Raw genomic sequence first — 13,129 nt, 5'->3', positions numbered from 1 at the left:
GGTCTTTATTTGTCTCTTTTATTCATGTTTGTTGTTGGAATACGATCGGGAGGCTGCACGGGTTGTCTTATTTTGAAAGTGGACGGAAGTTTTATTATGCTGATTCTGTGTCTGACTTCCTCTCTGGTGCGATCTGTTCAGTTAAGCTTGACGCGATTTAGAAACAGCTGTTTTGTTTCTGAGTTGTGCATTTGAGTCCTTGTCTTATTTATTTTTTTATTTATTCATTTTCATAGACCATCCATTTTCAGTCATTTATTTAAGTGGTGGAAGAAAATAAAATACAGAAGATGTACAATATCATACTATCGTTATATAGCATTTATATAGTGCTTCACATACAAACAACCACAGCAATAAAAAAAGAATAAAAGTTGCTGCTAAACAAGCATAAAAGTACAAGAAGAGAAACACAAACTGAGATAAAACGTACAATGAAAACCAGAATTACGTGAAATGAGGGAAGCTGTGCTATAAGTACACTTTGAGCTTAGATGAAAAGGAAGCCACTGACTCAGCCTGCCTCATTTCGTTGGGGCTCTTATTTTAAAAGCTCTGTCAGGTCAGTGACTATAGCGTTGTGGTCAAGACCACCTAACCCGAGACCGAGTCAAGACCAAGACCAGAGTATACCAAGACCAAGACAAGACCAAGACTTTAAGGGGGCGAGACCGAGTGAAGACCAAATCAATACAAGACCATTTTCTAGACCAGTACTGTAATCATAGTCATGTGGCTCAAAATGTGCATTATTCCTCTGCTAAAAAGAAAAGGGGGTGGGGGGGGGTGCTTTGCTCACACATGCTGCATTGATAGTCACTTAAACACACACGCGCAGTCATACACCGCACTCTTGCTCCCTCGCTCCAGATTCCAGTAGATTGTGTCTCATTTGCGTCCTACTCTGTCTTTGGTTTATACCCCTCAGTGCAACCACTCTTTGGTAGGGAGACAGAGAGAGAGCAGCGCTTGCTCGGGCATAAACCGCTTCAGTGAAGCTTTTTTGGCAGTAATGGTAATGGTATATGAGTGTATGACGAGAGAAACACCTATATTGTTTCATATTTTGCTGTAGCCCAACGTTTATCGTCAGATCACTCATCATTTGGAGTCTTTTTTCATGCAGATTATGTTGTTAACTTCAATTATGACAACTCCACCTGTCTGTGTCTGCCGCACATGGAGGACTAAGCTCCGCCCCAATGAGACAGGAGAGAGGAGAGGAGCAGCTAACATTAGCCTCTGCTACTATTTGCTGTCATTTCTCATGGTGCTGCTCTCCTCTACTCAGGATGAGAATGCTGCCACTTTATTCCGCCTCGCTGTAAAGGTCCAGATACTGAATCGGGGGAGTTTCTGCTTCTTTCTTATGTCTGTTTCTTAAGTCTGTTCCCCCATGAATAATGTTCCTCTCCTTATAAAATTGTGCTTCTCGTGGCACCACATCTGCATATCAAAACACATATCAACGGGGGAACAAACTTCAACATAACACGGTGGAGGGGGCAGCTCGGTGACAGCTTTAAAACTTTCAAAGTAAAATATTATTGGTTGCATTTGAAGGTGGGTGTTTCAGTAAAAAGATAAAAAAGATAGAAAGAAAGAAAGAAAGGTGCCATTGTAGCTGTGGTCTGGAGTGGTCTTGAAAAAAAATCCTGAGTCTATATGTATCACCACGATTCATTATACAACATCTTACAGCCTTGTATAAATGATGGCAGTATAAGTGCTGAAGTCAGGAGTATTCCTCTTCTTTGGTCTCTGTGACACCTGATAGATTTCCAGCGCAGCGTAACACACATCTTCACCCTATAATTTTACATTAGTTATTTAGAATCATGTACATGTATTATAATGATGTATTACTTTGATTTCCTATAATTCACTATTAAACAATGTTTAAATCACAATCTTTCTCAGTGTATCAATGATTAGTAATTATTAGGCATGATGAATAATTGCTTCATTATATTTAGCTGTGCCAGTGAGTCAGTATGCACAATACCAAGGTCCCAGCATTAAAACAGCAAATTAAATGGGGTCATCATTAGTTTAATTAGATAACATATTTGATCTGAGATAGGATTTATACCTGTGTGACAAGTGAATATGTTCAGCATGAGAAAGTCACATACTTTTAATGAGTGATTCAAGCTTATTTAGTAAATTACCAGATTCCCTGTTATTCCTCTGGTGTCAGGTCTTTGTCGATCCACTTGAGGTTCTTTGCCTGCAGACATGAATATATTATCATCGCACCATAAAAACCAACCTCAAAAATACCTTAAAGCAGATTGTAGTAGGACTACTATTGTAGTAAGTTCTAAGATTCATTTTTTACAATATCTCTGGTTAAGAAAAACATTTAAGGAGTCAAAGTAATGCTATGACCTTAGGATAGAACAACAAAATGGATAAAAGTGACATAATGTAAAGTAGGTACCTGTTTTCTGGCAGAGCTGATAAACCAAAAGAGAGATGTGGAGAGAGGGGAGAACAGCCAGAGATGGACAGAGAGAGAGCAGCAGTGTCCAGCACACGCCACAGTCTTGGGTTGAGGTTGTGTCATCTGGCTCACTGGAGTCTGAATCAAACACAAACCAGTGAGATATGTAATGGAAATTAAAACTTTATGTTTTATGTTCCTGCACAAACCATAATTTATATTATGCATTTTTGTTATTTGTACCAGTAGTACCATTAATCATGAACAAATTCATGCCAATGTTGAGGTGAGATTGTTGTTTTTAATGAAATAGTTATTGTGGCAAACTGTTTAAATGGGCAACAATGACTTGATGCTGCATTTCCATGATGTGCTGCTCTTGATGTAATATCTACCCTGTATGGCACTTATTAAGAATGTTTTAAAAACAAACAAATAATCATGATCATTATTATTCCAGAAAATGATGTAATGTGTAATTTAGATTAGTCAACATCTCAAACTCAACATGTCTCCGATGCATGAATATTTCATGCATCAGAGTTTTTTTTCTGTAGATTCTGTATATACACAGCCTCATTTTCACACACACACACACACACACACACACACACACACACATACTGTACATACAGTAAATATATCGTATGCAAAATCTTGTGTTGGATTTAGCATCATGATGCTGATTTACATACTCCATCCCATCATCTCTTTGGCCCAAATTCAGAATTTCCTTTAGACTAAAGAAACAACCAGAATAACATTAACAATAATTCTAATTTGGCCAATGTCTTGAATTATGATTTAACAGTAAGTGCAACATGAATCATTTTCTCCATTCGAGGAAAAGTCATCTGAAAACTTACTCTGCATTAAAGTAGATATAGAAAATATTGGGTTAATATTCAACATGATTCATAACACTTCAGATCCACGAGGTCTCTGATTTGGCAGAAATCCTTTGTTACAATTTCCTTCCAGATTGGCAGTTTTTTTACTGTCCGGCGAATGATGATTAAGTTAATATATATTGCATATGAACTGTGACAACATGAATCTGACATCTACTTTTTATTTTTAAAAATGTCTACATGAATCTAAACCTAGGGGAGACCAGGTACAGTTGTAACACAGTACGGTTGTAACACCTCAAATTGCTCCAATCAGAAACAAGCTGGAGTGATGACACTCACTGTGCACATGTTCAGTTAGATTGTCTTCTTGCCCTCAAAAAAGGAGCCAAATCTAACCTTAGCTAGCATAACATCAGCTAACTAAATTACATCACCACAGCTAGCCAAATGGGAATGGTGAAATGTGATTGGTTGATGCTTCACTGTGTCTTATTACTTATTACTAGCTTATTACCAGCTTAGGCTGGCTTATTTGTACACACGCAGCAACAAGTGTCAGGTGTCAGAAGCATAGCTCCATGTTGCTGGCTTCCATTCACAATGAATTGTAGCCTGTCGCCTTGCAGCCGGTAGTGTGAATGCCTTCACTAGCCACGTTTCTTTTAGTTTAATGTATATCTTTAAAAACCTAAATGTCCATATAAACTAGATTATATGCTTGTTTTAATTATTAAAAAGTTGTTAAGAGATGTTGCATGATAATAGTCAGTTTAAACACTTGTTTGCTTACAGCATGCCAAATATCAGAAAGAGGAAGACAGACAGGGGAGTCCCACTTCCTGTGCTGGAGAGGGCTTCAGATGAAGTGAAGCAGGGAGAGAAAGTCAGGGCAGCTACCAAATCATATGGCATTTGCCATGTGACCCTGTACCGCTTTCATAAGAATGCTAAGTAATATTTACCCTTTTGGATATTGTTGATTAATTATTTATTTCTTAATTATGTAGCCTTGCAGACATGTTACAACCGTCCCTGGCATGTGTTACAACTGTCCCTGTACACTGGGACGGTTGTAACATTGGAGTCACTGTCTTTAGATGCATTTTGCAACCTGAATATATTTCTTAAAAGCACTTTAATACATTGTTTCTGTAGTTGACACATTAAAGTTTTTAATATAGCAAGACGGTTTCTGATTTATTGGGAAAAGTGCTACAACCGTACCTAGTCTCCCCTACTATACATAACGAGTTTTGTAAAATACTGGGTGTGCATACAGGAATGGAACCCAATAAAGGGGTCATTTACCAGTATTTGGAAATAATTATTTATTAAAACTATTCTACACTATTTTACTTCAGATTCAGTTAATTTAGCCATACTGTATAAGTTACACATGAACTTTTAAATGGTAGACTTCAGAGCATACATATTTCAGTCAAACAATTATTTTACATTACTTGAAGCCATTCATAGTCACATATTCCATTCACACACAAAAATCCTTACCAACTATGATCCTTGTTGAGTCATATCCATAAACTGTTTGATTAAAGCATCCTTTATACTCCGTTCTTCCCATTTCAATTCCACAGTAGTAGAGACCAACATCTGAATTAGTGATGTTTCCAATGAGAAGGTCGTAGGATTGAGAAGAATCGTTTCTCACAAAATGAAAACGGTGGGAGAACTTCACAGGACCAGCAACCATAGTGCCTTTCACGTAATTGCGTTCTGGTCTTATAGCAAGATTCGGCTGGTTCTCATGAGAACAGTTCCTATACCATGTTATGTATACTCCTTTTGAGAATTTGCAACGACAGTAGAGAGTGATGTTGTCTCCTGGTCTGACTGTAACCTCCAACACTGATCCAGAAGACTGATCCTGACTGCAGGAAACAACTCCTGGAAATCAAACACAATCACAAAAACAGGTTCAAATGAGCACAACGTTACATGATTTTCAAAGCAGATGCTAAACAGCAACAGTAACAAAGAAAATAAGTATTGCTTGATTGCATAATGGAACCTAACAATTGTAAAATAAAAATAATCTAATCGTCCAAAATGTTATCATGTGAATTACCTAACAGAAAGACCAGAAAAGTGTGCACCCTCTCCATGTCTGATGGTGTCCAAGAGTTAAAAGAGAGAGAAACAGGTAATACTTATAGACATCATGACCTACGTACACGTTTCCATTAAAGGAAATGTAAGCAGTGATTGGCCAGATGAGTGGAACATTTTTTACTGTGTTTTTTTCTATAGGTGTTGTTTTCTGAGTGATAACCTGGGTATTGATGTTTCCTCAGTGAACATTTGATAATACATACAATCTGTTAAACACCACTACATTTTAACTGCAGCCTTACTATACTTGCTGTGGCGCCTTTGTTGTCTGTGTATCTGTTGGCAGTTACAGTCATAGAGATTGTGATACATATAAACCAGCTGTTGGCAGTAGCTACTCTAATCTGGCAAAACTATTAAATAAAATGCACATTTGTACATTGCAGAGAGGTCCTTGTCTTGGGATTGATTCAAGCCTAATAATCAGCCCTAAACCTATTCTTATTCATCTCTCATTTGAAAGCCTTGTGCTTCATCTTTCACACCCACCCTGGAAAACATTACAGCCAGTTCAAATAGTTACAGTGAACTGTCCTCCTTCATCAAGATAAAGTAATTATCGTAGATGATTTTAACATTCATGTGGATGTCAATAATGATAACCTTAGCACCGCATTTATCTCATTATTGGGCTCAAATGGCTTCTCTCACAGTGTAAATAAACTCACTCACTGTCTAAACACACCCTTGACCTTGACCTTCACCCTTCCCAATGACACGCTCAGCTGTCCTCACCACCCACTGCAGATTCCTTCTGCTGTGCAGCTTCCGTATCACACAGTGCAGCTGTAGGTCAGGAGGCTTTCCATGGTAGCTCGATAAAAGTTTGTCATTGTGGGAGGTGGGCTTGTGTGAGTGCACTCTAAATGTGAGTGCACCCTAAGGCATCACTCATTTTAACTTTGTATGGCACAGACAAAATATATCTCCTTGATAACTGTTGATAGAGCAGATAATACATCAGAAAATGATTGTGTGTCACTCTATATACTATAGCCTGTGATTGTGAAGGTAACAAGTGGTTGGCTTTTCCTGTAGCTAAAAATACCTTAGCAGCATTCACACCTACAGCAAACAGCAGATCACTTTCTTTTAGTGCAGATCAGTACCATGTGAACATTCGACTTTTACAGTAAACTTATATGATGCATGTTTTAATTTAAAACAAGAAAAACACAGTATAAGGGTGTGCACCAACACCTTCAACAGACCACTAAATAGCAGCTTTAGTCCATCTGCATGTTGTAGTGTGCTGTTGCATAAAGGTCTGTTTATCACTGTGGGTTTCCTGTGAGCCTTACTAATTTTTTGGGGGTTCAAGATGGGCGGTTAACTTCACTGTTAACTCTTTATCGTCTGGTAACATCTTTGAATCTGCAAACCAGTTTGTAATAAATTTATTGAAGGAAAAAGTATTCCTGTGGTTGTGCCATACACTGATTTTATTACCAAAAGTTCCTCTGTAAGCACAAACTGGAGTCCACAGCAAGAGAATATGCAATAAGTTTTTTAACATTTCCACCAACTGCTCTTGTAAATCGTTGGCACGTTCACATACATGATCAGCAACAGTATTTCTACTTAAGCTTATATTTGAAAACGCTTTTCGTCTGGACACATGACATCGCACACTTTACTCATACACCGCTTTAGAAACTCTCTCCTCGCTAAAAGGGCAGGCTATTTCTTCGGCTACAACAAAACTAGCTTTCACAGCTGCCTCACTTTGTGATTTTGCTTTTATGAACACCAGAGTCCTTTTTAACTAATCTGCCTCCTGCTGTGTCTGCTGTCTGTCTGCTTTAATGTGTCTTGGTGTTTTGTGTCATAGTGCTGTCTTATGTTATATTCTTTAATTATGGCCACGCCAGCTCCACAAACAAGGCAAACTGGTTTACAACTAATGCAAGAAAAGAAATAATCTGCCTCCCACCTGACTTGAATGTCCACCTTTTGTTTAACAATTTCTTTTGGGAAGCTTGTTGAAAAGTAATTACAGGTAAAGAGCATATTTGGCTTTTGACCTCTGATGAATGGGAAACAAACTGGGGGGCAGGGGGGAGGTGTAGCTGGTCTCACAGGATTTGACATGCTTGCTGTTGCAATGCATTCTGGGACTTGTAGTATCAGCGGTGTGCACTCTACATACCGGCAGACCAGTTATGATGGACATATGATATTTTATATAATTGTACTGCTGGCTGAATGTGGCCTGGGGTCCTTGAGTTTGACATGCCTGCACTAGAGAAAGCAAAACATTATTGCCTGGTCATTTCTGCATTAAATTGATAATATCGAGCTGAAAGTCTTCAGGAAGAATGTTTGGGGTAATGTCACAGTAGCTGTAAATAGTAAAGCTACTGTTTTTTACTGACTTTATTCTGTTTGAAAGTTTAAACCCCTCTTCATTGAAAAACATCTGGACTCTTACCTTTTTAACCACATGGATCAGAAACCAGTATTTGGACATTGGCTGCATGGTCATAACTTACAACAACTAACATCAAACAACTTACTCATTCTGAATTAATACAGTGCATATCTCTGTTTCTGTTCAAGTATACATGCTCATGACTGTTGGTGTGCACATAAGGTGTGATCTGCTCAGCAACCTGCTCTGTTGTTTTAAAACCACTCTGCTCACCACATAGTTATACGCTGTGAAAGTTTATGTCTTCATGACAACAAACATGTCCGTTTGTCTCTGGCTGAGAGCATTAAGGTGTTTTTTTGTGGTCACTCTATGACATAGTTGGAAACACACTCTACATTAAAACATAGTTGTGGTAGCTGCAGAGCTGCTAAAATGTTATAGTATCTGCTTTAACAACAACCACCAGTTCAACAATTAGTGGAGATTTACTGTCTACCATTCATCATCTGTTGTTTGTGTGTGTATGATTTGATTCTATCGTGGGTCAGTAGGCTACGTACATAAATGGGGTCTTTATTTGTCTCTTTTATTCATGTTTGTTGCTGGAATACGATCGGGAGGCTGCAAGGGTTGTCTTATTTTGAAAGTGGACGGAAGTTTTATTATGCTGATTCTGTGTCTGACTTCCTCTCTGGTGCGATCTGTTCTGTTGAGCTTGACGCGATTTAGAAACGGCTCCATCAAAAATAGAAATGCTGTGGATTGATAGCGCTGTGGCGTGGAGAGCCGCTGCTGAGACGTGCCGTGTAGTGGCACTCCCAGTGGGGTTACAGTCACATTCATTGATTAGAGTGGCAGTGATCAGCTGACGTTCCGCGTTGTGACGATCCTGGTGGAAATTGGGCTTTAAGTCTTTTTTATGGCCATGATGATGATCTCTGTATTAAAGAGCCATATGTTTCACCTGGTGGAGCTGAGCCCTGTTCACACTGAGACAGTGAACCATGTGAAAACTGGAGGTGACAACTACACTCGTTATGTTACTGTAAATGCAATAAAATCTACCAGAGTAAACAACCAAGAAGAGTAATTTAATTTAAACCACCCAAAAAACTAGTGGTTACTTGATTTATATTTTAAAATACAAAATATTAAATTGAAATACACACTGTTTTTTTCCTGGTCAAATAGGGATGAGGAGAAATTTGGAATAATAAAAGATAAAATCACTGGCCATAAGAAATGAAAAATGACCAGAATTGCTGAAATGAAGGAAGCTGTTTAATATTTTTGAGGTTTATTTCTTTATTATCATTGTTTGTTAATTTTCAATATTTTATTCAAGAGGTGAAGGTAAGTGAAATAGATAAGGTGTACATTATGTATTCTTACAATAACAACAATAACAATAATACAAAGCACCTCACATAAAAGCAAACAAAACACAGCAATCAGGGTGAAATCAGGGAGGGAGGTGTGATAAAAGTACTTTTTGAGCATGGATGCCACTGACTCAGCCTGCCTCATTTCCTCAGACTACATGTTCCAGAGCCTCGGGGCTCTTATTTCAAATGCCCTTAGTCTTCAGGCCAGAGTCTGCGAGCAGTCAGGGATAAACGACCTGAGATATATTGAGGAGTCAGACAATATAATATGACTTCAAATAAGCTTGAAATTAATTATAAACTGGAGGCCAGCGTAAAGGGGCTAAAAGTGGACTGATGTGACCTGTTTACTGTTTCAAAGCCTGGCAGCTGAGTTCTGTACTGTCTAGGGCCGCTCTACCGTTTTTCTATTTAGGCATGTAAAAAGTTGTTACAGTAATCCAGCTGTGATGAGATAAAACCATGTATATTCTTAGAAGAATGAATGAGCAAATTAAACCATGAATGAATGAATATAAATCGTGGTTAAGGTCATTAACAGTGGACAGTGGATTTAGTCTCATGGGAGAATTGACACAAAAAAGGAGTTTAATGTGAACTTTTCCAAACAATTGCTCTCAACTTTCACCAGAACGGCTACATACACACCTTCTTACAGGTCAGTTATTGATGGCCATGACTGTTGCTTAACTCTAAACTAAATGACAGAATAGTCCCTATTTATCACCACTAATTAATTCATTATGTACCCTCTTGTGTCCTTTTACATCCTAGAAGTATTGATGGCAGAATAAGTGCTGAAGTCAGAACTCTGAGTTTTCTTCTTCTTTGGTCTCTGTGATGCCTGACGGATTTCCAGCGCAGCATAACACACATCTTCACCCTATGATTTGACAGTTGTTATTCAAAATCATGACAATATGCATATTTAATAATACCGGTTTGATATATTATGAACTACTGTTAAACCTTTATTTTAATATTATGTGTATCATCTGTAAGTGTAACATATGCTCACTTATTGGCACAAATGAAAAGATGAGTCTAGTATGAAAAGAACAAAACCCTGCAAACTAGAATCCATAAACTTCTGTAAATTACCTCATTCAGTCTTGTTTGACCTCTTGTGTCAGGTGTTTGCTCATCAACTTGATGTTCTTTAGCTGCAGAAACAAATATAAGTTCTTCAAACCATGTTATAGCCAAGCTTACATAATAAATTACAAAGGGAGAGCTTATCTGAATGCAGGTTTCTTTTTTGATTCATTTTGTAGATTAATATTACATTTTATTCCTGGATGATTGGAAGTGAAATGTAAAAAGTGACAAATACAGTACTTACCTGTTTTATGACAAAGGTGATAAACCAACAGAGATGAAAGGAGAGAGGAGAGAACACCAAAAGTTGGACAAAGATAGAACAGCAGAGTCCAGCATGAGCTGCATTCTTGTGGAGTCTCACAGTGCTGAGGCTCAGAGGAGTCTGGCTCAAATACAAGAATAAGTCAGTTCACTTTGTTAAAGTCATGAAGACATGACATGTGTTCATGTGTGCAATCATACAGTATGTAGTTGTTCCATGACAATAGTAATATAGAAATACAGTATTTATATTATGTATTTATTTATATTTTATATGAATAATATTTCTAAGGATTAACAATTATAAATTGCACAAGACTTTCTGTTGAAGAAAAATCATAGATTTCATTTGTCATTGTGTCTGATCCCTCTTTCAGGGTTTCTGGTAATATTTTGACCCTGCACTTTGATGGATATTTTCATCTTGGTGCTTAAATTTTATATTTTTAATCATTTTTATTTGAATAATAGATTTTGAGCTTATTCCAGCAGTAAGTGGAATGTAAAACTTTTTCCCCTGTTTTCAAATCTAAACGTTTCCCAAAACGTATAGTACTATACATAAAGAGTTATGTAAAATACTGGGTGTGCATACAGGAATGGCACCCAATAAAGGGGTCATTTACCAGTATTTGGAAATAATTATTTATTAAAACTGTTCTACAATACTTTACTTCAGATTCGGTTAATTTAGCCATATAAGTTACACATGAACTTTTAAATGGTAGACTTCAGAGCATAGATATTTCACTCAAACAATTATTTTACATTACTTGAAGCCATTCATAGTCACATATTCCATTCACACAAAAAAATCCTTACCAACTGTGATCCTTGTTGAGCCATATCCATAACCTGTTTGATGAATGCATTCTTTATACTCCATTCTTCCCTGTTCATTTACACAGTAGTAGAGACCATCATCTGAATTAGTGATGTTTACAATGAGAAGGTCGTAGGATTGAGAAGAATCGTTTCTCACTAAATGAAAACGGTGGGAGAACTTCACAGGACCAGCATCCATAGTGCCGTTCATGTAATTGCGTTCTGTTTTTATAGCAAGAGTCGGCTGGTTTTCATGAGAACAAAACCTAAACCATCCTACGAATACTCCTTTTGAGAATTTGCAACGACAGTAGAGAGTAATGTTGTCTCCTGGTCTGACTGTAACCTCCAACACTGATCCAGAAGACTGATCCTGACTGCAGGAAACAACTCCTGGAAAACAAACACAATCACAAAAACAGGTTCAAATGAGCACAATGTTACATGATTTTCAAAGCAGATGCTAAACAGCAACAGTAACAAAGAAAATAAGTATTGCTTGATTGCATAATGGAACCTAACAATTGTAAAATAAAAATAATCTAATCGTCCAAAATGTAATCATGTGAATTACCTAACAGCAAGACCAGAAAAGTGTGCACCCTCTCCATGTCTGATGGTGTCCAAGAGTTAAAAGAGAGAGAAACAGGTAATACTTATAGACATCATGACCTACGTAGACGTTTCCATTAAAGGAAATGTAAGCAGTGATTGGCCAGATGAGTGGAACATTTTTTACTGTGTTTTTTTCTATAGGTGTTGTTTTCTGAATGATAACCTGGGTATTGATGTTTCCTCAGTGAACATTTGATAATACATACAATCTGTTAAACACCACTACATGTTAACTGCAGCCTTACTATACTTGCTGTGGTACCTTTGTTGTCTGTGCATCTGTTGGCAGTTACAGTCATAGAGATTGTGATACATATAAACCAGCTGTTGGCAGTAGCTACTCTAATCTGGCAAAACTATTAAATAAAATGCACATTTGTACATTGCAGAGAGGGATCCTTGTCTTGGGCTTGAATTCAAGCCTAATAATCAGCCCTAAACCTATTCTTATTTATCTCTCGTTTGAAAGCCTTGTGCTTCATCTTTCACACCCACCCTGGAAAACATTACAGCCAGTTTGATTGAATGATTTTAACATTCATGTGGATGTCAATAATGATAACCTTAGCACTGCATTTATCTCATTATTGGGCTCATTTGGCTTCTCTCACATTGTAAATAAACTCACTCACTGTCTTAAACACACACTTGACCTTGACCTTCACCCTTCCCAATGACACGCTCAGCTGTCCTCACCACCCACTGCAGGTTCCTTCTGCTGTGCAGCTGCCGTATCACACAGTGCAGCAGTAGGTCAGGAGGCTTTCCATGGTAGCTCCATAAAAGTTTGTCATTGTGGGAGGTGGGCTTGTTTCAACTTTCTGAGGAAGTCAAGTCTTTGCTGGGCCTTCTTCTGGTGAGAGATGTGTGTGGACAACCCAGTCTCACATCAAAACGTATCACAGCTACTCACGTGTGTAAGTGGGAGGGGGCAGCGGGGCAGAGGGGTTTCCTTATGGGAGCGCATGATGTCACTCCGGATTCCTCCGGTTGTCCTGTTTTTTCTTTATTCCTCCCAACAATGACAGACAGCTGATCAAAAAGTGGTTATGATGCACAAAACATGAGATATCAGTGGAGCTATAAGATACACAGGAATTATAAATGAATCTATTAATTAAAATGAGCATGTACCGTG

General features: G+C 37.9%; 1 long non-coding RNA gene across 1 annotated transcript; it reads right to left on the bottom strand.

Moving 5' to 3' along the window:
- Positions 1-2,190: 2,190 nt before the first annotated feature.
- LOC128379718 (uncharacterized) lies at positions 2,191-11,645 on the bottom strand. Its single transcript, XR_008323459.1, has 3 exons — positions 11,374-11,645; positions 10,532-10,672; positions 2,191-2,230 (listed from the first exon to the last, which is right to left on the bottom strand). It is a non-coding gene; the product is annotated as an uncharacterized LOC128379718 (long non-coding RNA).
- Positions 11,646-13,129: the final 1,484 nt, after the last annotated feature.

Source organism: Scomber japonicus, chromosome 2 (genome assembly GCF_027409825.1).
Source record: "Scomber japonicus isolate fScoJap1 chromosome 2, fScoJap1.pri, whole genome shotgun sequence".
Taxonomy (NCBI): Eukaryota; Metazoa; Chordata; class Actinopteri; order Scombriformes; family Scombridae; genus Scomber; species Scomber japonicus.
The sequence above is the reverse complement of the archived record's forward strand: the minus strand, read 5'-3'. Positions and strand labels throughout refer to the sequence as shown.